Genomic DNA, 22,051 nt, shown 5'->3' with positions numbered 1-22,051 from the left:
TCAGTTCATCCAAATAGTCCTCTAAGAACAGAGGCAAGTACTTCTTCCTCTTAGAAGAGGAACTACAACAAAAATTTTATATGAAATTGCGTGCTCGGTTGTATGTGGTTAAGCAAGCAATGGTGGTTATATATCTTACCGATGAAGCTTCAGCTTATGAACATTAAAACTTTTAAGCTACCGGTGTTTTAATTCTTGACTTTTTTACCCATTTTTATTTTGCGTTGAGTAATGAAAATTGGCAAAATCTATTTAGACTTCCATTTAAGTTATTTTTATTTTTAATTCTTTATATAGCAGTATTTGTGTATTGTTTTCAATACACTCTTACCTTAAAAAAAACCCCCAACTTTTCATACACTTCTAAAAACAGATACTGTAATGCTTTTTGGACTGAAGTTTTATTTTGAGATGGTGATATTCTGTTATACTTTCCTCCATCTCGGCAAAAATGGTATTTGCCGAGAACAAAAATCTTGAATCAATATGTGCAAATGTAGGAGTTCTAGAAGAGGGAGAATACTCAAAGGCAGGAGACTGTTCACAAGACCGGGAATCAGTAAACCCAGAGCTCAGTCTTCATAGCAAGTCTGGCTAGGGTTTGTAGTGGGAGTTTTTCTAGATGTACTGCAAATGGTCTTTAAAAGTTATCTTGATTCCTCTGTATTATTAAACATAATTTATTGTTATTAGTGTCAAAAGAGAGAGTGACCCTTAGTTCTTTTCTGCTGAAATGAAGTTAACAGAGTACAACTGCCATTACAACCTTCAAATAGTCCAATAGTGTTTCTAAACGTCCTTTTTGCCCTTGTTTTCAGCTTTGTTGACACCGAGTCATTGAGATGAGAATTGGTGACTTTTGAACAGTCTATTTTTAACAAAGTTTGTAATAGAGTATTACTGTTCGTGAATACGCGTCGGTCCCAATCTGCACAAGCACTAAAAGGGAAGGCATGTATCAGAGGAGAACTGGTTTTAAGTACTCATTTTCGGGTTTTGCTGTTCTCTGGGTGTGCCTGGTCCTGGTCCTTAGAGTATCGACCTTCACTCTGCTACTGCAAGGATATCTCCTCTTTTTTTTTTGAAGCTGAGAGATTCCAAACTGTTTCAAAGAAAATGGTCTACGTCACATTATAAAATGGGATATGAATGGGTAATTATTTTTTTTTTCTAGGATCTTCAGACTTAGAGTGAAACAAGTCCCAAAACATCACGTCACAGTATTTCTCAGACCTTCAGTTGCCAGTCCTCGCACACTGCAGATAACTGAAGCACACCGATTCAAATAGAATAAGAACATCTCAGCTTCGACTTAAAAGCAGCACGTGGATGACAGCACGCAGTAAACAGGCAGTCTTTTCCCTCTTAAGTACTTATTGAGGCTGCAAAGCTGAGATGTCATGTCCCTATAGACCAGATTTTTGATCCCATTCATGATTTTAAGCAGACTGTTGTCATTGAAGGGTTAATAATTTCTGTTAAGAAAATGTATTGGTCATTCTTTGTTTCCAGAATCTTTCACAGTTTTTGCCCTTTGAGAGAAGACATCGTGTATGCATTCTGCTCATCATTTTCATCAATTACATGGTATGCTTATTGGCAGCTCTCATGCATAAATACTTATTTTGCTAGAGTAGCAGATGACAGGATTTAGACATATAAGGAACCTAAAGCTTTGGCTGAAAAAAAATTCCTGATGGATACAAATGGTATTTCAATAACTTTCGATGCAAAAACTTTTCTTGCAAAGCGACATGACTGTTCTTCTTGCCAGTCACGGCAGGTGCTCCATCTGTACAAATACTGCCTAATTTGAACCAGTCAAGCTTAACGTGTTTTTTCCCACTATCTGCCACGTTTTCTACAAATTTTCTCAGTTCTTTAAACAAGTGTGAGGCAGCAGTGTGGAACAAAATGGACAGAGGCCAAGCAATTCCTTAATTATAGCAGGGGTTTTTTTTTAACACATTGAATAACAACAGTCCACTGTGCGGTGTCAGTAGCATTGCGATTTCCCTTGGTTGTGAGAAAAAAAAAATATTTGCATGAATCTGTTAAAAATTGAATGCACGCTGTTTTATTGTCTAATATCATCTCAGCCCTTCTCATTGTCATGCTGCATGAGCAGCTACGAACGTATCAGCTGTGTGCTGTTCTTTTGATCTGGTTTGTGCAGCAATAATTGATGTACCCTCTCACATTCAGTCTTTGTTGTCTGAGAATGGCTCTTTCTCGCAAGCTCGCCATGGGGATATTTGCTATTACACCTTTGCCACTGATTTCGGCTCACAAGTATGCATTTATTTTTTACATACAAAAAGCTGTCGCGCTGGGGATCTTTCTTGATATGGAATCAGAATGCAGGTCAGATCCAATAAAATATGTTTTGCATTAATTTCAAGATTAGTTTGTATAAAAATACCATTCCAATTTGGCCTTTCTGTGTGGCTGTATCGCTACACCACAAACACACTTCTACACACGCTGTCCCTTCTGCAAGGAGCAACCTAGCCTTCCCTGAGAGAAACTCCATGAAGTGTCAGCTCCATGCACCATCATCTTAGTATTTTTTTTGACTGTAACGTGCATGACTTGGCAAGCAATGCTTTGATGATAAGTAAATTGCTTTGAAAAGTTTATGGATGTTTGAGTTAGGTGGGAGGAAATCATTAGAAAAACATGAGGTGAATGAGGACACTGCAGGGTACGCAGGTCCTTTATTTTCCTTTTGCTTTGGAGTTGCAGAGCAGGTAAGCTCTGGCTTTCTGTGGGGTCCCCAAAAAACGTCTTGTTGGCTGGAGTTATTGTGTCTTGGTTGTTCTTTTAATGAAGCAATTTTAATCATGTGGGCTAAACCTGCCAGTTTTAACTTCTGGTTCTAGAGGCTTTGAATCCTGAAGTAATCACTTGGGCTTCTGCAAAGGGAGACTAAAATAATATCAGGCTTGCGGAGTAGTGCTTCATTAATGCAAAGCAGTGGGGAGCTAGGGGCTGATTCTGTGACCACATGTGTTCTTCTATGCACTTGGCTATTCCAGGTAGCCTTCTCAATTTCCTATGCATCCATAGTTTCCTCAATTTATTTAATTTTTTTTTAAAGAATAGTATTATTACCTTTCCTCTAAAAATATTTAAGGCAAGAGGTTGAAAAGACTGTTAAATTTAATAAATATCTGTATTGTAGTAGAAATGACATTTTTGTGACTGCAGATATGATATGTGTATGCAGAAGCTAACGGAGCTCTGAAAGCGTTTGGCCTCAGCCCTTCCGATGTTGTTTCTTCATTTTGGACCAGTCAGTTGCAGGTAAAGGGCACTGACAGGGTAAACTTTTTAGTGACTTAAATACCACAGCTGACAGAGAAAGATTTAATTTCCAAGGATCAGCTATCAGGGAAGTGCACTTCATTATTGCTGCCTAGCAAAAAAAGCATGTTTGTTTTTAATTACAGATACTGAGCTTGTTGTGGTCAGTCGATGTGAGTAGCGGTGGAAAGATCGTGGTAGTGAAAATTGGAGATTGGTGAGAGGTGGACTTCTTGCTAACATTGATGCTGTACTTAGGTTGACTGTTTTCACCCATATATACCTGACTGTTCTTGGAGTTACTTAGCGGCATCTTGGATAGAAGGGTTGCTCCTGGAAACAGTTCCCTTTTGATCTGAGAAATTAGCTATAAACTTTGTCCCTTCTCCAGTATAACTGAGACTAGATGATTTTATGTGACAACTTAATAATTGTACCTAAGCTGCCTCTGAAAATATTTTGCACTTGAATTTTATTAGTCTTGAATATATTACTTCTTCAAAAGAATTTTTATAGTTCTTACTAAATAAAGAATGAACCTGGAAAAGGGGAATTAGAAGTGAGTGCTCTGTGTCTTCACTTCCAAAACAAATTCAATATTTAAAAAAAAAAATTGTAATTACATTGTCTTTTCATCATTTTCACACCAGAATGGGGGGAAAAATGTTCATCTGTGTAAACCTTTTGAAACCTGCTTCCTGTGCCGTAGCCTGTACTTTGTTCCTCTCTAATCTGCAACTGTATTCCTCAGATGCGATAAGGAGAATATTACTATTCAACGTCTGTGATAACAAGCAAAGAAAACTGGGCTGAAAGTCAGGTGTCCCGCTGCCCTACAGCAGCGGCGGTGCTGGCGTCTCGATGCCACTGTTGTGGAAGGGAGTGGGTATTTGCGGGCTCCCGGTGAGCCTCCTCGCTGCAAGGGTGCACCTACGACCACGTCAGACCAGGGCTTTGGGGCACACCTCTCTACAACATCCCACAGAGCCTCTGAAGTAAAGTTCACCTTGCATCCTTACGCTGTGTTTTATTTCCCCTTGCTGGTGAAAGCTTTTGGTTTTTCATTAGAGGTTTGACTCTTGGTTCACTTGAAGGGGGAGAACTTGATTTCCTTGCGCACCCGGAAAAAAACCCCACCACCATCACCACCAAAACCCCAAATGAACCAAACAAAAGCACCAGCCTCTGTCAGCAATATTTCATCAGATGTGACAGAGTCGGTGCTCCTCAGTTTGGGCTTGCATTTGTCAGGCTTGGGGGCGGCGTAAGGGGGAAGTGCTGTCTGTAAAGAGCTGGCAGGGATGTACCAGATAAAATACCTGCATAAGAAGGCTCATCTGAAGAGATGCAAGGCAGAAAGATCAGGACATGCTGAAATATTTCCTGGAAGATCTGTGCCTCTGGTGAGAGGTAAAAGGTAAAGCATCCTGCTAATGCTAAAGCATGTACTTGCTAAACCTACAATTACTTTCTTGGCAGCCCTGATGGAGGCATTTTCCTGGGCCCAGAGAAAACGGGTGTTTTGGGTGTGCGTGGAACATGAGGATTTGTCAGGGCTGAGACATGGACACTGGTACAAGAGGCAAGTCATGGAGCTCCTAATCCATCCAGGGAAACATCTGAGACAGGAGCTCTGTCTCTGGGCATCTGTGTGAAGGGCTCGCAGCTATCAGCAGTGATGGGCTTCCCTCGGAAGTCATTATCTTAAAAGTCTGTTCAAGAGCTGGGCTTTTCTGCCAAAGGGGAGTTTATAGGATGGGTGGCTGGTCCAGGGTGTAAGAGGAATGATGACAAGTTTTCAGTACCTGCTGCAGCCAAACTTAGTTATGCTTACTGCTCTCTAAAATACCACCATTTGAGTTTTTAACATGAATATCGTCAGTGTGAGTCAAGGATGTTTTTAATTGCCTTGGTTTGCATAAGGCCTTCAGGAGGTCTTCTCCAAAACCTTACTGAGAAAAAGTGCTCAATTCTTTTCCCTTAGTGAGTGGCATGGTTTAGAGGAGGGTGGGTAGGTGAGATTTCAGTGTTCTCGGCCATGGGGGAGTCCCATGTGGCACTTTGCGATGTGGGTTTAAAATCTCTAACTTGCCAGCCATTCCCCCTTTTTTTTTTTTCTTTTTCTTTCCTTCCCCAGAACTTTTAAAGCCTTGTTCTAATTTTTCTCTGAACCAAAGTCATGTTTAAAGAACAAAGTCCATTAGAGATGTTGGCACAGCAAAGAAAAAGAGGTTTAGAAGATGTGAGTCAGCTTAGGAGGTCTGAAATGGGAGGTGGATAGGTCTTTCCTTTCTCAGGGGAAAATGGTCATTCTGAATAAGAAGGTAAGGTGTTCTCAAGTGATAGCTTAGAAAAAGTCTTCAAAAAGCTTAAGCAAGTACAGCATTTCTGCATTTCCCAGTCAAGGGTGGTGAAATGTTTTATTATAGCATAGCAGTGTAGGGAGTTAATCGAAAGTAAACTTTGTGTAATTTCCCTTGCAAATATTTGGATACTAATGAGAATGTTTACAGTCCCTAAACTTTTTACTGTTTTCTTTTGATCTTACTGTCTCTCTTCCCTTTTCATTGCTGCTGCTTTTTGAAAGTTATGTTTTCCCCTCCCTTAGAGGTGTCAGCTACAGAGGACTCTTCCCATGCGCCAACTTAACGCCTTGTGTGGGCTAACGGTTGCATGGAGCAGGGCAGCAAAAGACTTTCCGTGCCAGTGCCTGGAGCTGGTCCTCCCGTACCCCTGCCGGAGCTGACAGATGGGTCTGCTGGTGATGGAGCTGGATTCTTACAATGAGAAGGAGCCACAGGGATGTGCACAGGTTCACATCTGAGACCGGGGTTGGATGGAGGTGTTCCCATTAGTGATTAGGTTGCTATTTGTTTTGGGAATGTAAGTATTGTGGGTTGGTTTGGGTTTGTGTTTGGTTTTTTTTTTCTTGAGAATCACTCACATTTAAAGACTTGAGGTAAGCCTGCATAAATCTGAGCTCACTGGAGTTGCTTTTATTAAGGTGGGTGTAAGCCATAGTAGATTTACGTCCATAGTGCACGTGCTGTCTCAGTTCGTGATAGACTTATGGAAAATCATAATGAAAACAGCATGAGAATGGATGCTATTCATACTGATTTGAACACAGCATATATCCAAGTGGGAAGTGAGGTATTGTTCCTAACTGCCGATATAAAAATGCTTGAAATAACTATTCCTGGGACTTCATTTTTACCTATTGAATTCATATCTACCTTTGTCATCTGACAGGCTACTAAAACAAGATTCTGCTCAAAATGATGGAAGTGACAGTCATACAATGCATTTCATTCCTGCTGAGCGCTGTTATGTGGTTAGTTCAGGTAGATTAGGATCTTGCTTCAGTTGTTCAAGGACAGTCCTTTGGAAAGGATTTGCAAAATTTGTAGTTGTGCCCATAAATCCCCCGCTCCTCCCTGCAAGTATGGTAAAATTTCTGTTGAAACCCTACTGTTCTGTGTTGGAGAAACAGCATTTCTATCTAATTTTTTTTCGCTTGTTCCCTCTTTTTCAAACCCCAGCGGTTGCGTTGTGCTTGCGGTGAATTCCCTCCGCTGCTGCCACAGACGGTGCTTTCCTTGCTCTGCAGCGTTGTACGTAGAATTGCTTCTGTGCTCTGTCGGCGTTTGACCCCTTGCAGCTGGCAGTGAATAGAAGAAATAATACATACAGAGACCCAAACTCTGCCCTTAGCTACGCTTGTGAAAACCTGTGGCATTATACAATTGGCTTGGAAAGACTTAAGAAATCCCGTGAGATCCACTCCACTGAAAGTCGCTCTGTAAATGTTAGACAGGGCTGTTGTTTTTGCGCTAGTACATTTTATTTTAAAGCCGTACCTGAACTGCAGTCGATGATACTGTTTCATAACATTGAAATAGAGGGACAGATTTGGAGTATGAGATGTGCTGTGCTGTCAGTGGAGTTTGCTACTAAAACTGTCTCAGCTAGGCACCGTAGCAGTGTCTGCGTTGCAAGACAGACGTGCTCTGTGGGCTGCTGGTTCCTGGCGGTGTTCAAACCACTGGTCACAATGCAACCATCCTCTTCCACGGCGTGGTCTCCTTTGGGAAGGAACCAGACCCATCTGATGGCAGGGCTGGGCAGCAGAGGTGCCCAGAGTCCCGGGCCCATCTTGGTGGACGCTGGCTCTGCGGCACAGCGAGTCCCAGGCAGCAGAGGTGGTTGGCTTTCCTGGGCCAAGAAAAGCGGGTTTAGGTCTGACACATTCCTGGCACCATCCAGTATGGAGCAAGCATAGGGCTGAGGAACATAAAGGGAGGGTGCTCACACCCCCTTGGTCTCCAGACAGTGGGGTGAAGCTCTGGGATCTGGCCCATGGTGGTGTAGCCGACTGCCCTGCAGTTTGTGACTGTGAAACATAGCATACGTGGAGATGTATGTTGCTGTATGGAAAGGCCCATATGACCTTTTTGTTTCATGTTTAATGTAGAACCATGGGAAATAACATTCAGCCCATAGACAGGTATTGTACTGACCAGAGCATCTTTGACTCATACTGATCTCTGGTAGTGTGGAGAATACTTCATACAGCTGGTCCACAAATAACTGAAGAGCTTGAATAGCTGTATAATTCTTCTTTAAAGAAGTGTTGTAGTGATAGACCTGAGCGGATTGAAGTTAAAGTAAAAAAATCCTGCCCTGAGCCATTTACTTTTCTTCTTGGCTTCTGTGCGTTGTGATCCTACTGAGACAAGAAAGCAAATCATGAGAAGTGAGGAAGTGAAGCAGAAGATATGATGAGGTGTATTATACACAGCTCTGGTACTGTCATTAGGCATTTTTACCTACTTCTATTTTTTGGAAAATTTCAAAAATAAGAATTTATTTTTTTTTTCTGGACTGAATGAAAATTTTGCCATTGCTTAATGTAGAAAAGGAAGTCGAAAATATCAAAATTACATGCGAATTATTTATATGTCCAATTTGCTGTTGTGAATGGAGAAGCAAGGATCTTAAAAGCTGTTAATTACTATGAATTTTGTTGTACTGACTATGGCTGTAGCTGCAGGCCATGTAGGCTCCGGAGGGTAACCTAGTGCCATGCAGTCTAAGGGCACTTCTGGGAGGGAGGAGGGAATGTGCCAAAATGCTCACTGCTGAGCAGTAAGGTTACATCTTTTGTCGTGTTACTGGAGAGGAGTGGTGTTTTTCCTTCAAGGCCTGAAGATGAACAGCTTTATTTATGTTTCTTCTGGTATGTCCAGAATAGAAAAAAGAATAGAACAAAAGTTATGATGCTGTAGTACAGCATCTTCACATTTTTTATTCTGTGCTTCCTATATTCAAGGGATTTCCTAGCAGGAATAGAAACATCTGCAATAACAACTCCTATTTATGTTAATCTTTTGCAATCAGCATGCAGTCTGAAATAATTACAATGAATGCACCCTCTGCTCCAAACACTCGCAACTTGCATTTATTTCGGGCTTCTTTGCCTCAGAAGTCTGAGAACATAATCCCTCATTCTGCTCTGCTCCATCTCCTTTGCATGAATTTATCCAACAGTACCTTTTGTGAGCTCAATTAACAATGGTCATGCCATAATACATTACATAAATCGAGAAGTTTTTAATTAAATAAGCTAACAAAAAAAATCAAAGCATAATAAATTTAATTAGGTAACATTTTCCTGTAATAAATTTGCACATGAGGTATGTAATGAAGTAGGCTGGGGTAAAATCTATAATCCAAAGTTTTTTAGCCTTTATAGCTTTACTAATTTAATCTGAAAAAAAGATTTTTCTTTCTTTAAAAAAAAATTAAATTAAAAACCATGTGTCAAACACACCTTGTTTTGCAAAGGATTATGCAAACTTATCAGAAAAACAGGAGTTACTGACAAAGACATGACTAAGAGTATGTGTGACCCTATGAAGACACATCTTCTAGTCTTTCCTCCTCTGTTTCTTTTAGAGCTGCTCACTCAAGTCAGGATCATTTTCTCCAGCTTGGCAGTGGCCCTTCAGCTCCACTCATTTTTTTGGTGCTGGGCAGAATTGGGGGGTATTTTTAGTCGAAAATGGCCAAAGTCCATGGTATAAAGAACACATTCAGAGCCGAGTCTCCATGCTGGTGCTGTGTGCATTTAGCTGGGCTGCTTGCCCAGGCACGTGGGAAGGAGAAGTAAGATCAGCCTTAGCCCATGTGTGCAATGCCATGGAGCAACTCCTCAGGTGTCCTCTGCAGCTACCAGCACCTGCCTTTGCTTTCTCTTTCCTGAACTTGCATCCAGAAATACTAAGATTGCGATTCCCTGCCTCCTAACCTCTTACACGGCTCAGCCAGGCTGCTTTCGCTTGGGCAATGTTCCCATCTAAGAGATTTGGTCCAAAAAGGAGAGGTTTGGTTTTCCTTTATGTCCGGGATGTGCAGCTTCATGACAGTGAATGGTGCTCTGATTTTCAGTGGTGACACCGTGAAAGGATTGAAAAAAAAGCAGTGGGAGAGGACACAGAAAGGGAATCTTTAAAATTATGAATATTGGTTTGTGTTTTTCCCCGACATCTCTGCAGAGTGACAAGAGGGCAGTGCAAATGGAGTATGCTGGTACATTACATTCACTGTTTTGCTTTGGTGATCCATAGAGTCAGAATAATGTTTTGTAATTGTCTTTCACAAGTGCAAATGGCTGTGTGTTGAAGGCTATGAAAAATAATTACCAGTATTTATTATCTTTGCGAAGCATCCTTTCCTTTTGATATTTTAATCTAGGGCTGATTTAGAGAAACGAGATTGATGTCAGCAAGATCACTTTATAGTTTGGGGTGGGTTTCTGGTTTTTGGGGTTTGCTCCCATTGTTCTGTGTACCATCAAAGTCTGAAACCAGAGAATAAGACTCGAACATTCTGTGAAAAAAACATAGCACTAGGTCGTTTGATTTGTGTGTACGTACAATTGGGGTTGCAGAGGGGGATAAGGGAAAGACAGAGATGCTCGGTCAGATTGTAACAGTACTGCCTGTGGTGGCATTGACAGTGCTGTGTCTCCATTCCCTCCTAGTCAGCTGTCCCCTCATCTTAAGTCACTGCAGGGGTAGCTCAGTATTATGGGAAACAGAAAAAAAGGGTCTATTGCATTTTAATACTGGCTCTGCCAGTAATTCATCTACTTTCTGCAAGATATATGTAATATTTAACCCGGTGAGGTCTGTTGTGAAGATGAAATGGCAATCTGAGATGGTGTGTAACTCCTAAAACTCACCAGAAAGGTCACAAACCTGTGAGCAGGTGGATCTCTTACAGTTCTCCAACTCACAGGCTACAGTTAATTGTCCACCAGAAAACATTCTAAAGCATTTCAGTATATCCAGATATCCTATCTCTCTCTTTCCCTGCCTTTTTACATTGAAAGAGAAGCAGCTGTAACTGTAGAGAAGGTAGGAGGGCATAAAGTTTATATAGCAGAAGCACATCTATTTGACGGAAAATGTCCCACTTAAGTTTTAGGGTTCTACATGAACAGTTGCCAGGCAGCACTCCTAGACTTGTAGAGCACTGCATAGAAATCATTGATGTACTCCTTTGCAAAATTTGAGGTAACTTGTAGCATGGGTGATAGTCTGGTGGTAAAGAAGAAGAGGGACGCGTAAGTCCGGAGAGCAAAACCAAGGTGAAAGGAAAAAGTTAATGGGAGTAGAAGAGTAGGGGAAAAAACAATGCACAGAAAAAGAGGAGGGAAATCAGTCAGGAAAAGATAAGAATTAAAATACAAAGTGTTGGCTGAGAAAAGCAGCTCACTAGTAGTCACTTGCTAGGTTGAGAACATAGTACGTTCAAGAAGAGATTGAAGTGGACCTTACGCCAGAGGTTTGGGAATCTCCCATGTGAAGGACCTTGGGCTGAGTGGGAAGAAACTCTCCCTCTTAAAGTGATACAAATTAGATGGCACAGGCAGAGAAATGTTTTAATTGTATCTGGAAAAGAAGATATTATAAATTAAGGTCTTGATGACAGGAGTGTGTCAAATTAATGCATTATGTATTTTTGGAATTATACGATGTGTCATAAGCCAATTTCGTTCCAGGAGAAATGTGACATCTTCTCCCTTGTGAGTGAGGTTTCCAAAGGGCTGAAAAGTAAGGAAAATGTAAAGCAAAAAGAGTAGTTGTCAAATGGAGGAGAAAGGCATTGACTGTGCTATTTAAACTGTGTAAATCGGTGGTGGTGTATCCTACTTCTCAACCCCTTCTGATAACTCTGTGTCTTTAGGCTGCTAGATCTGTTTTCCATTTTCGGCCTGTTTCAGGGCAGTAGATTTTACCTTGACCTGTAAAGCCAGTCATATCCTTTCACATAGCAGTGACTTCCCAGAGAGGAGAAACATAAATCTACACCGTTGCCATGAGGTACATGCTGTGCCACGCAGCAGATCTGGGTTTTAACTCACAAGACTGTGTGCAAGAGGATTTTGCTGGGCTCCTGAAAATATCTGAGCTGCAGTTTTACGTACTGAATTCTTGTTTCTTCTGCTTCCAGAATCTGAATAGTTTAGAAAGGATCTGTAGAGTTAACATCTGCAATCTGAAATGGCCTTCCTTTTCAGAAAAATATTTTCTGACATTCCTGTTGGGGAACAGGAGCTATCCTTTCCAAGTCATTCGGTATAGGTATGAAAATGTTCAAAGAGCTGACAATTAATAATTATTATTCACTGCTGCTGCTTTGCTTCTAGTACAGTGAACATATTTTTGGAGTAGAATTAAATCCAAGTCTCTCCAGGGGCTGTTGGTATTTTGCTAATGCTAAATTAGAGCGTGCCATGTGCTGTGCACTAGGGGTGGTCAGTAGAGGCTTGACAGAATTTAATTGTGTGTGTGGCAGGGGTGCTCTGGGTCACTGCGTGGTAGGTGTGATGCAGCCACAATCTGGTGGGAAAGCAATATTTCACAGCCCCTCGTGTTTTCATGAACAGGAAGGAGACGTCCCCAAGCTGCTTTCCATCCTGCCCACAGGTGAGGTGGTCCAGCTCCCGGAGTGGGTATCTGCACAGCCAGTTTTTGTTCCTTCTGCTTATCACCTGCCCCTTTGCTTTTTCTACTCCCAAGCTGTAAATACTTAAAATGAGAAAGAAATTAATTAGAAGCCATGAAACAGAGATGGAAGCTGAGCTACCTTCAAAAATCAGTAAGTGAAGAAGCAGGTCCAGATTGGAGAAGAAGGGAAGTAGTCTTTATAGCCTTCAAAATTATCTTCCTATTAAGCTGTTGAAGCATTTGTTTGGAGGTATCAATACAAAAATTTAGTAGTATTCCCTCTTTGGGACATGCTGGTATATATTGGAAGCCCTTAAATGGCATATCTTCCTGTACTCCCCTATTTTGGGCACTCATCCTCTTCATACATCTTTAGTATTATTTTTCTGGAGGAGGTCCTCACCTTTTTCAGCTGTGTGCATTGAGCATGTTCACCCCACCTAGGCTGGTGCAGTCAGTGCGCAGTATGTTGCAGCATGTCTGGGCTAAAATAAAGCTTTAGTAGGAAGAGAACCACCAAAATTAAACCTGTGAATCTTGCACCTCAGCCGGCAGAGTTGCCAGGTGGGGAAGTTTCCTGAAGAGCTGAGCTGAAGGCCCTATTCCCAGGCTCTCCTTGTTCCCACTCTCATTTCCTTCTCTCACTGAGGGCTAAGCTAGCTCAGGCAACACGCACTGGATAGGCTTCCCAGGAGAGCGGTAACCGTGATCTCTGTGGCATGCCGTAACTAAAGGGGTAATTAATGGAATGCAACACTCAGTGAGGTTTAGGTGCAGGTGAAGGTTTGGGGGAAAAGCACCCCTGATGTGTACTGCACCCACAGTGGTCCTCAGTGAAAGGTATGCTGCCGTGGGGCAGGGATGGAGGAGGAGCTGTGGTTGCAACTCGCTGCAGGTGCTGGGGCTGGTTAGGTGGTGGCAGGGCAGAATGCAGGAGGAAAGTGAAACATCTGAAAATACATTGGCCTAGCATGATGTTTAGGAGTTACTGTGTGGAATGGTGGCATTTTGTTAATTTATTTAGTAATTTGTGATGGCAGTAGCTGAATATTGAATAGCTTAAATCTAAGCAACTGGCATTTCATGCTTCGGTGAAAAGAGAGTGGGTGAGTGAAATAGTTGGGGTAAATTGTGAATAGGAGTGAAACCAATATGTGCAGCTTTCTCTGAACCTGCCCACCTCTTTCTTTGTGTAATATTGAGCAGCTGGGGCTGTGCTATCTCAGCTTATCCTCACTAATCAGGCTATAGATCTCTGGGGGCATGTTTTGCTTTGGTAGAAATCTAAACTTATTACCTAGATTATTTGCATTTAGACCAGAAAAACTGTAAACAGAATTTGAGCCTTTTTTGTCAGTGTGGTTGGTGGGAAGTACTCTCATTTTATGAGACTGCTATCTTTGTTTAGTCAAAGAAGAAACCGCTTGAATACAAAATGAGAGAGCATTTGCACTATTGTCTTTTTTTTTTTTTTCCTTCTGTGAGGAAAATTATACTTATCTTAGTAGGAGTAAAACTAATAGAGTTCACTATAAAATAATTAAAATTACTTAGTTTATTTGAAAATTATATTTTCCTAATCCATAATATTTATGCCAACCTGTAAGAACATAGGACACAAGACTGGAGCAAGTTAGTTACAGAGGTATATACTGCTGTAATGGAATTCCTTCAGCTGTTTCAAACATTTTTCAGGGAGATTTTCCCCCTCTTGAATTCCATGCTAGGCTAGGTAGGTATATTTATGAGTTGCCGTCCTGGACTCCTTTCTCCAGAGGTACGATTTAGAAATTGGGGTTTCATTCATTACTGTGCTTACCTTGGTCTGAATCTATGATTCCGTCTGTCGTTCAGCGTGCAGACTGATGACTCATTCTTTTACTTCACTGGATAGCTGCACGTGATCTTATCCCATTCTTAGATGAGCTTTGGGAGTGAGCTAACAAGAAATGTTTACAGCATTCAGGGTGAAATGCAATTCCACAGAGAAATTTGTTTTGCAAAAAAAGAAGAAAAGGAAAAAAGAAAGGGGTTGCTGCAACTAAACCAATTTTTTAAACCATTTATCTGTTTTATTATGTCTCTGTTAGGCCTCATAGTATATACAAAGGATGTAAGAAGATGCTCTCTGCCCCTTTCTAGCATGCATGAGAAAAGTCAGGGTGTGCAGAAGCAGAGTGGTGCTTCCATTCAGGAACAGCGTATAGTGAAACCACCAGAGACATCCATCTCACATCCTGTAGAAATCCATGTAAAGAAAGAAATCCTAGTGGGATGTCCACTGTGTTTGCATGAGTATTTGGTGGAATGCAGCTTCCTACATGCCATGTCCCCACATGACTTAGCAGCATCCCGTAGGTGTGAATGCCTGTCTCTGCAGAGCAGGATACGCAGAAGATGAAAAGATGGGTGGTGGAAGGAGATGTGGTGACTAACTCTTTATTCCTGGAAGTGCACCCTCAGCATGGAGGACAACATTAAGTCTGCCCGAGATAGGCTCCTCACACTGCATCATTACTGGGGATTAAGCCATTCTCCCCATGGACCCTGTACTCGGCAGAAAGCTCTGCAGGAAGGGATAGTGTGCCTCCAGATTTAAACATATGCAGAAATCAGCACTTGCATAATAGGTTAATTCTTTATTATCCACCAATTTTCTTCTGTTCTGTGACACGGGTTTCAGATACTGCACATGTTGATTTGTCTCCTTGTGCCATGTGGTCCTAACACATGGTAAAGGAAGGACATTCAGACTTGAATTATTTCATCTCCCAGAATCTGTCAGTTTTCCAATGTCACTTTTTTTTTTCTTCCTCGTATCTCTTCTGGTATTTTTATTTAAATTTTTAAAAATAGGATGTTGAGTTTACATTGTAACTTTAAAACTGGTTGCTCCTGTTCACTATTAAAAGATATATTAGTGAGCTGCAACTGAACAAATTACCAGGGTATAATTTTGCCTTTTTTTGGGAGGTGGTGGGGAATTTGCTTATATTAATCTTCCTGTTTGCTAGGTCTGTGAAGACCACAAGGTTTAATTTCTCTAGGTAATTCTAACTTGTTCATTTTTCAAGGTTTTATCTGCTGGTTTTGAATAGTAAGGGGAGGATTTTGTAGTAGACTTGTCATGGAATTTGGAAAGTACCTTTATGCTCAAGGTAAATAAATAATCTCTTTCCTTATTTAGGTGAAGCTCTCAGCCAGCGCTCTTGCTGACGGTGTCCTTTTGAACTAACCTGGATTATTATACTGTGCAGAGTGCAACAACCAAGTGATGCCAGGCAATATTTTTGTTGTTATCTGCTTATAAGTGATGCCCTTATGGTAGTTAAAGGCAGCATAAAGAGGTTACACGGGGCATGCTCAACCTGTCTTCCAAATGCTGTGTTCATACCCCTTCCCTGCTAGCCTCCTGGGACCTGTCTTCACCTAGTAAACACTTCTTGTGGCCATTTGGAGGGTCTGCATGACCATAGTCCCCAAAACCTTTCTTCAGCCTGGCTGCCAAGCCGTGTTTGCACAAGTTAGAAGCTGGGTGGTGAGGGTCAGAACTGAGATTTCTCTCAGGTCGGTTTATTAGGTTCCTTCAGAGCACAGGAAAAACAGCCTTCCATCCAACTGTATGGTCGAGTATCACTTATAAACGCTTCCCTTCTCTGTTTTATTTAATAGTCTGGCTGCTCTTGAGCTTTTGCAACTGTGAAGTCAGTTGGATTCTTGTGTACCAGATTCTGTGGAAAAAATTTTTGGCCAGTGGTGACTGATATGAAAGAGGAGTGTGGACTAATTCTGTTTAACAGCTTGTGCAAAATATATGTAGGAGTGTAAGGAAGAAACTGTCACTACTGAATCTCAGAAGAAGTAACTGTAAGAAAAATGTTTAGAATTTAGGGAGGAAGAAGAAAATGGCGTGCATGGATTGAACGTGAAGCATCAAGTCCCTGTCCAAAAAGGGAAGCTATCCAAATGTTGTTTGGGAAATTTGGGTAGTTTTCAGAAAGCGTATTCTGTTGTATCCTGCTACTGATTAACAAATCTGTAAGTTTTTGGTGCGTATCGTAGTTTTACCGCATGCCATTACAGCTTGCTGACTAAGGCTAGTGAAATTTGCTTCTACCGAGGATGAGTATCCTCACAGGACACGCACGAAGAGGTTGGCTGATTGTATTCTTCACCTTTTGTGAGAGCTAAAATGTTCGTTACAAACAACTTGGAAAAAACCAAAGAGCATTTCGTTGACAGTGTTATGTGAACACAAACTTCTTGTGTCATTTTATATGAAGCAGACCAAAGAAAGCACAGTAGTTCACAAGCAACAACTAAAGTAAGGCTTTGAAAAAACATGGACTTGGCTTCTATCAATATAGCAAAATATTTACTTAAATGAGTGTGACTTCCATTTGGTGTTGTAAGGGAAAATATTTTTACACTTCATTTCTTCTCTTTACCATAGTGTTGAATCTTGCTTACTTTACGTAGTCATGCATGAATACACCATATTAAGTAGCATTTTTATGAGTTATCCGGACATTTGAATTTCTTACGCATGGACCTATGAATTAAAGAATGCTACTTTGAAAAAATGATTTCAGATGAGATTAAAAGATCAAAATAACTCATTATTGGCTCCTTTACACAGGTACTCTAATTGTATTTTTTTTCCTTAACGTATGTATATATGTTCTGCTTTTGTAGTTTTCTGATATTATTTCCTCACAGGTTCTTTTCAGCATTGATTTTTGTGTATACCATTTTTTTCATGTATCAAATTAAATGAAATGAAGATGCCACAAGTGAAATAAATAGAGAAATAGGTTAACATGTAGAAACATAGAAAACTTGTCTAGGAAATAGCTTTTTAAGTGGGTTTAATCCAAATGGTCAAATTAATAAGGCTAACCAGAAAAGAATGGACATTTTTGTGGAGAGTGGTGAAAGGCATATTAAGAGAAAGTTGTGAAACCCCAGAACAGCGGCTTTTAAAACAGTCTAGCCTTATGACCACAAAGAACTAAAAAAAAAAAAAAAGGAAGAATTAATTGCTTTCTTTCCATCAGCCCTTTCCCACCATGAGAAGTGCCATAGGCAGCAGTGAGTAAGCAGTAGTTGCCAGTGCTCAGAGGTAAAGACTGTGGGCAAGTATGTGGTGGGCTGCCTTTTTTAGGCTTGGTGCCTAAGGGAGCTTCTCTTCAGCATAAAACAGAAGTAGAAATTATAAACTTGTTGCCTTGAAATGTAGACCCAAATTATTTAGGGCATTTAAAAGGAATTTGGCTGCTATCAGTGCTATCAGTCCTTGAATTTTAAAGGTATTTTTGTTACTGTGAACTTAAGAATTGAGATGGTGCTTTTTTTTCAAGGTATGAACTGCATGATCCCATGATGTAGTGCCTTTGCTTATGTGCGGAGGTTATCTCCAGGGTTGACTCCGTCCATGGCTTTGGGAAAAAAGCTGGTCAGCAGTAGCACTCCCCTTCTCACCTGCAGATTATCTACACCTGTAGAAGTACGGAGCAGAGGTGGTATGCCTTACTTCTCCAATGACTTGCAGTGCTTGAACGTTCCTTCAGAGTCTGGCCTCCTGAGAGCCCCTGGGATTGCTAGGTTAAGCAAATAGAAAGTTTGACTGATACCAGGAGGTGAAAACAGTTGTCCTGGCTCCTGCTGGAAGACAGTAAGAGAAAGCCACAGAGAATCCCTGAGTGAATGTAATCACAAGATACCGAGCAGACCCAGGGGCTCTCAGTTTGGCAGGCTGAGGACCAGGAGGATAAAAACCTTTTTACCTTGTAAGGCTATAAAACCCAACAGGAGGCTTCAGGGAAAACCTTGGTGGCTTTTTCCTGCAGAGTTCTTTTCCCCTGGCAGAGATTACATGCCTGTAGAGGGATGTGAATTGGCCTCAGGTTTTCCAAGACAACCTAAGGATTGTAAATGAAGGATGGAAAAATGTATTTCCTATTACAATCCATTTGACTAACTTCTTAAAATTAATAACAAAAGGTGGAATTTTAGAAAGCTTGTTCTACCATGGCTCAGTTCAGGTCCTCCTGAAATCATTGGGAGTTTACAAGATACTTAAGTATGGACAAAGTTCACTGAGTTTGTTTTGGTTTTAAGCCTTCTAGCTACACTTTACAGGATTTTGTTTTGTAATTTGGGTGCAGAAAACAGAATGAAAATTTGACCTTGTTTTCTGGCCAGCTTGAGTGTCGTTTTGGTGCCCCAAAGCATTTAAAAAAGGCTTAAACTTTTTTTTGGTCTCTTTTTTTTTTTTAAGGGTAGTGTTCTTAAAACAGTTTATATGAAAGTAGGCACCCAAGTTAGTGTTTGATGCATTGAAATCAGTTAATCACCTAATTGGTTCATTAGGTACTTAGGCGTTTATTTGCCAGAAGTTTGGCCATGTGTGACTTGCTGTCATTTAAAAATCTTCTCCTTCCAAGAGTTTCCAAATGAGTTTATGCATATTTATTTGGGATATTGTCATACTGTCAATTTAGTAATTAAATTTGTTGACTTCAGTTACATAAATTAATATTTGAAGTTTTGGTCCTTTGCTTTTAGATGTTGGTATGAGTTAAAAAAAGAAGAGCACTATTTTGATTCAGAGTATAATGTCACAGAACAATACAATAATTGTGTATTTTCAATGTTTGTTTGCTAATATAGCCATTTCTCAGGAAGCACTGTAGTTATGGAAACCAGCATAATTTTAATTAATGTTTTACACTATGTGCCTTACAATTAATATTTCAAAATAGAGGATGTGTAATTGGACTTGTTTACTCACTCTTGTCATAGTGGAGAAACTGTACTCAATGGTAAGATATTTCATAAACCCTAACTAAGTGATAGAAAACATCTACAGCCAAATTCTGTTTTTGGGGTATGTGGTTATAACTCCCTGTTGCAAATGAAGCACCCCATGAAGTGCATTTCTTCTTTACAGACAACACAGATTGTACAACCATGCGTAACATAAACAGGAAATAGAAGTGTGCCTCAGTAGAACTTAAATATTGCGCTGCAAGGCCTAGGATTATCTCTGTCTTAAGTTATGCTACTTTCAAGTATTTTTCTTGAGTTGTAGTTCTTTCAGATGTTTTGTTTAACCTGCTTGGAAGTAATCATAGAATGGCCAAGGCTGGAAGGCAGCTCTGGTGATCGCTTAATCCCACCCCAGCTCAAAGCAGGGTCACCTGGAGCAGGTTGCTCAGAGCATTGTCCAGCAGGCTTTTGGGTATCTTCAAGGATGGAGACACCACAACCTCTCTGGGTAAATGGTTAGGTCCTTCTCTGGGTAAATGGTTAGGTCCTTCCCTGCAAGGCTGCTTTCCAGTTGGTCATCCCCCAGCATGTACTGGTGCATGGAGTTATCCCTCCCCAGGTGCAGGACTTGGCATTCCCCTTCGTTGAACTTTGTAAGGTTCCTGTCAGCCCATTTCTTCAGCCTGTCCAGGTCCCTCTGGATGGCAGCACACCCACAGCTCTTCCTCTCAGTTTTGTATCATCAGCCAACTTGCTGAGGACTCTGTCCCATTGTCTAGGTCATTAATGAAGATGTTAAATGATATTGGTCCCAGTACTTGTGACTTCCCACCAGTGACTGGCCTCCAGCTGGACTTTGTGCTGCCGTCCACAGCCTTTTGAGCCAAGCAGCTCAGCCAGTTTTCTGTGCACCTCACCATTTACTTATTTAGTCTGTACTTCATCAGTCTGTCAACGAGGGTGTTATGGGAGACAGCGTCAAAAGCTTTGCTGAAGTCAAGATAAATAACATCCACTTCTCTCTCATGTCAATGAGATGAGCCAGGCACCTCATTGCAGAAAGCTATCAGGTTGGTCAGATGTGATTTCGGCCTTCATAAATCCATGCTGACTACTCCCAATCACCTTATTTTACTCTGTATATTAAGGAAATTGTTCCCAGATTTATTTGCTCATCACCTCCCCAGGGTTGGAGGTGAGGCTGACCTGCCTGTAGTTTACTGGATCCTTCTTCTTGAAAATAGGACTTTTGCTTTCTTGCAGTCGTCAAGCAGATCCCCTGATCCCCATGACCTTTCAAAGATAGTTGAGAGTAGCCTCCTGTTAACATCAGCTGGCTCCCTCAGCACCCATGGACGCATCCCCTTAGGACCCACAGGCTTGTGTATGTCCAGTTTGTTTAAATGTCCCTTAACTGGATCTCCTCTGCTGACGGCAAGTCTTCATTGCTGCAGACTTTCTCACTGCTTGCAAGGGCCTAGGATTTCAGAGAACAGAATATTGAAGGAAGAAATATCTTTTAAATTGACTGCCTTTTTTCCGGTAGTAGTCTGTCCCTCTAGCTATCAGAGATACACTTAATGTGCTTTAAATGCAAACCAGTTCTTTGCAGAATGTATTAAATAAATTCAAAGTCTGTTGGTAGACCTATATTTAGAGCTAAACTCTTAATGTCTTTCCATGAGTACACTGAAAAAGAAAAATTCTAGTGCACAAAGGAGTATGAATCTACCAAAATTGTGGGCGTTTTTTCTGTGGGCTTCTCTTCTGTGTTGGCCTGGCTGAAGGCTGGCTGCACAGAGATGTGTAACAGGAGTGACTACAAGCAGTGCAGGGATTTCAGAGATGGTTTGCATGTGTCAGAACAACAAGGTGGATTAATCTGCAGTCACGTTCACGTTGCCATCGAGAGCTGTCATCTGTGCCTGAGCAAGGCTGTTTTAAGCTTGCATGGTTGTAACAGTCCCAATCTACAAGCGTTTCTGTGTAGTCATCAAATGGGGAAAAGGAGGGAAGGAAGAAAAAAAGTGAAGATGCTGTTTCCAGCTCAGCAGGAACCTGACAGCTCCTGAGCTCAACAGGATCAGGGTGCTGGGGGCCGTTGCCTCTCAGGGTACAGGTGCAGCCATTGGTGGGAGGCAGGATTCTGGCTCCTGGCTTCTTCTGAGCTGTAAGCCCAGCAGCAGCTTGGGAATTGCACCGCTTACGGGGGTGCAAAGCACAAATCGTCCCTTTCCTGCTGAGCATGTGCCACCAGTGGGAGCATAGGTTAGTCAGCCCTGGCCCCCGGAGAGAACTTGGACATCCCTACTGAGTGGAGTCAGAGCTGAGGAGCCACCCATCTTTGGCAGTGTTCATCTACTCTTCCAGCATGGCTCTGCCAGCTTTAAGTTTTTGGTTTCTTAGGGTTCCTGGAACAGCCAGAAGCTCTCAGTGGGTTGCACAGCAGTGAGGACTCAGCCTAGCATCACTTGAAGGTCTGCCAGGGTTGCTCCTCATCCTGCATGCAAGCAAGAATGGCTCAGGGTGGGAACCATGGCACTGCCTCAAAACTAGTGGGAGACTGTGGATGTTGCAGTAATTATTCCCAAGAGTAGTTGTGCCATCTTTTGGGCTGCTTTCTGCTGGCACCATTACACATAAAAGGTCATTTATTTTCCTCAGTGTATCTTCTGTTGTTAACACATCTTGTTAAGTCAGGGTGGCAATGCATATGTCTTGCTCATGGCAGACCATTCTTAACTTATCCCTTATAATTAATCTCACCACAACCATCTGAGCTTCTGCTTCAGATCGTTACTAAGATCCGGAGCGCAAGCCCAGCCAAGCAGCATCCAATGGGGCCACTTTGTTCTCTTGTTCATAAGAAGCTGTCACTATTAGTGCACTGAAGAAAAGCACTTTCTCTTCATTTGGAAGAGAGCGGACTTGAAAACTCCAGGTGGAAGAACTGCTGA

General features: G+C 41.4%; 1 protein-coding gene across 14 annotated transcripts in view; it reads left to right on the top strand.

Moving 5' to 3' along the window:
- The window catches only part of LRRC3B (leucine rich repeat containing 3B), a 59,362-nt gene that overhangs the window by 6,094 nt on the left and 31,217 nt on the right, over positions 1-22,051 (top strand). The window lies entirely within an intron of this gene.

This window comes from Grus americana, chromosome 2 (assembly GCF_028858705.1).
Source record: "Grus americana isolate bGruAme1 chromosome 2, bGruAme1.mat, whole genome shotgun sequence".
Taxonomy (NCBI): domain Eukaryota; kingdom Metazoa; phylum Chordata; class Aves; order Gruiformes; family Gruidae; genus Grus; species Grus americana.
The sequence above is the reverse complement of the archived record's forward strand: the minus strand, read 5'-3'. Positions and strand labels throughout refer to the sequence as shown.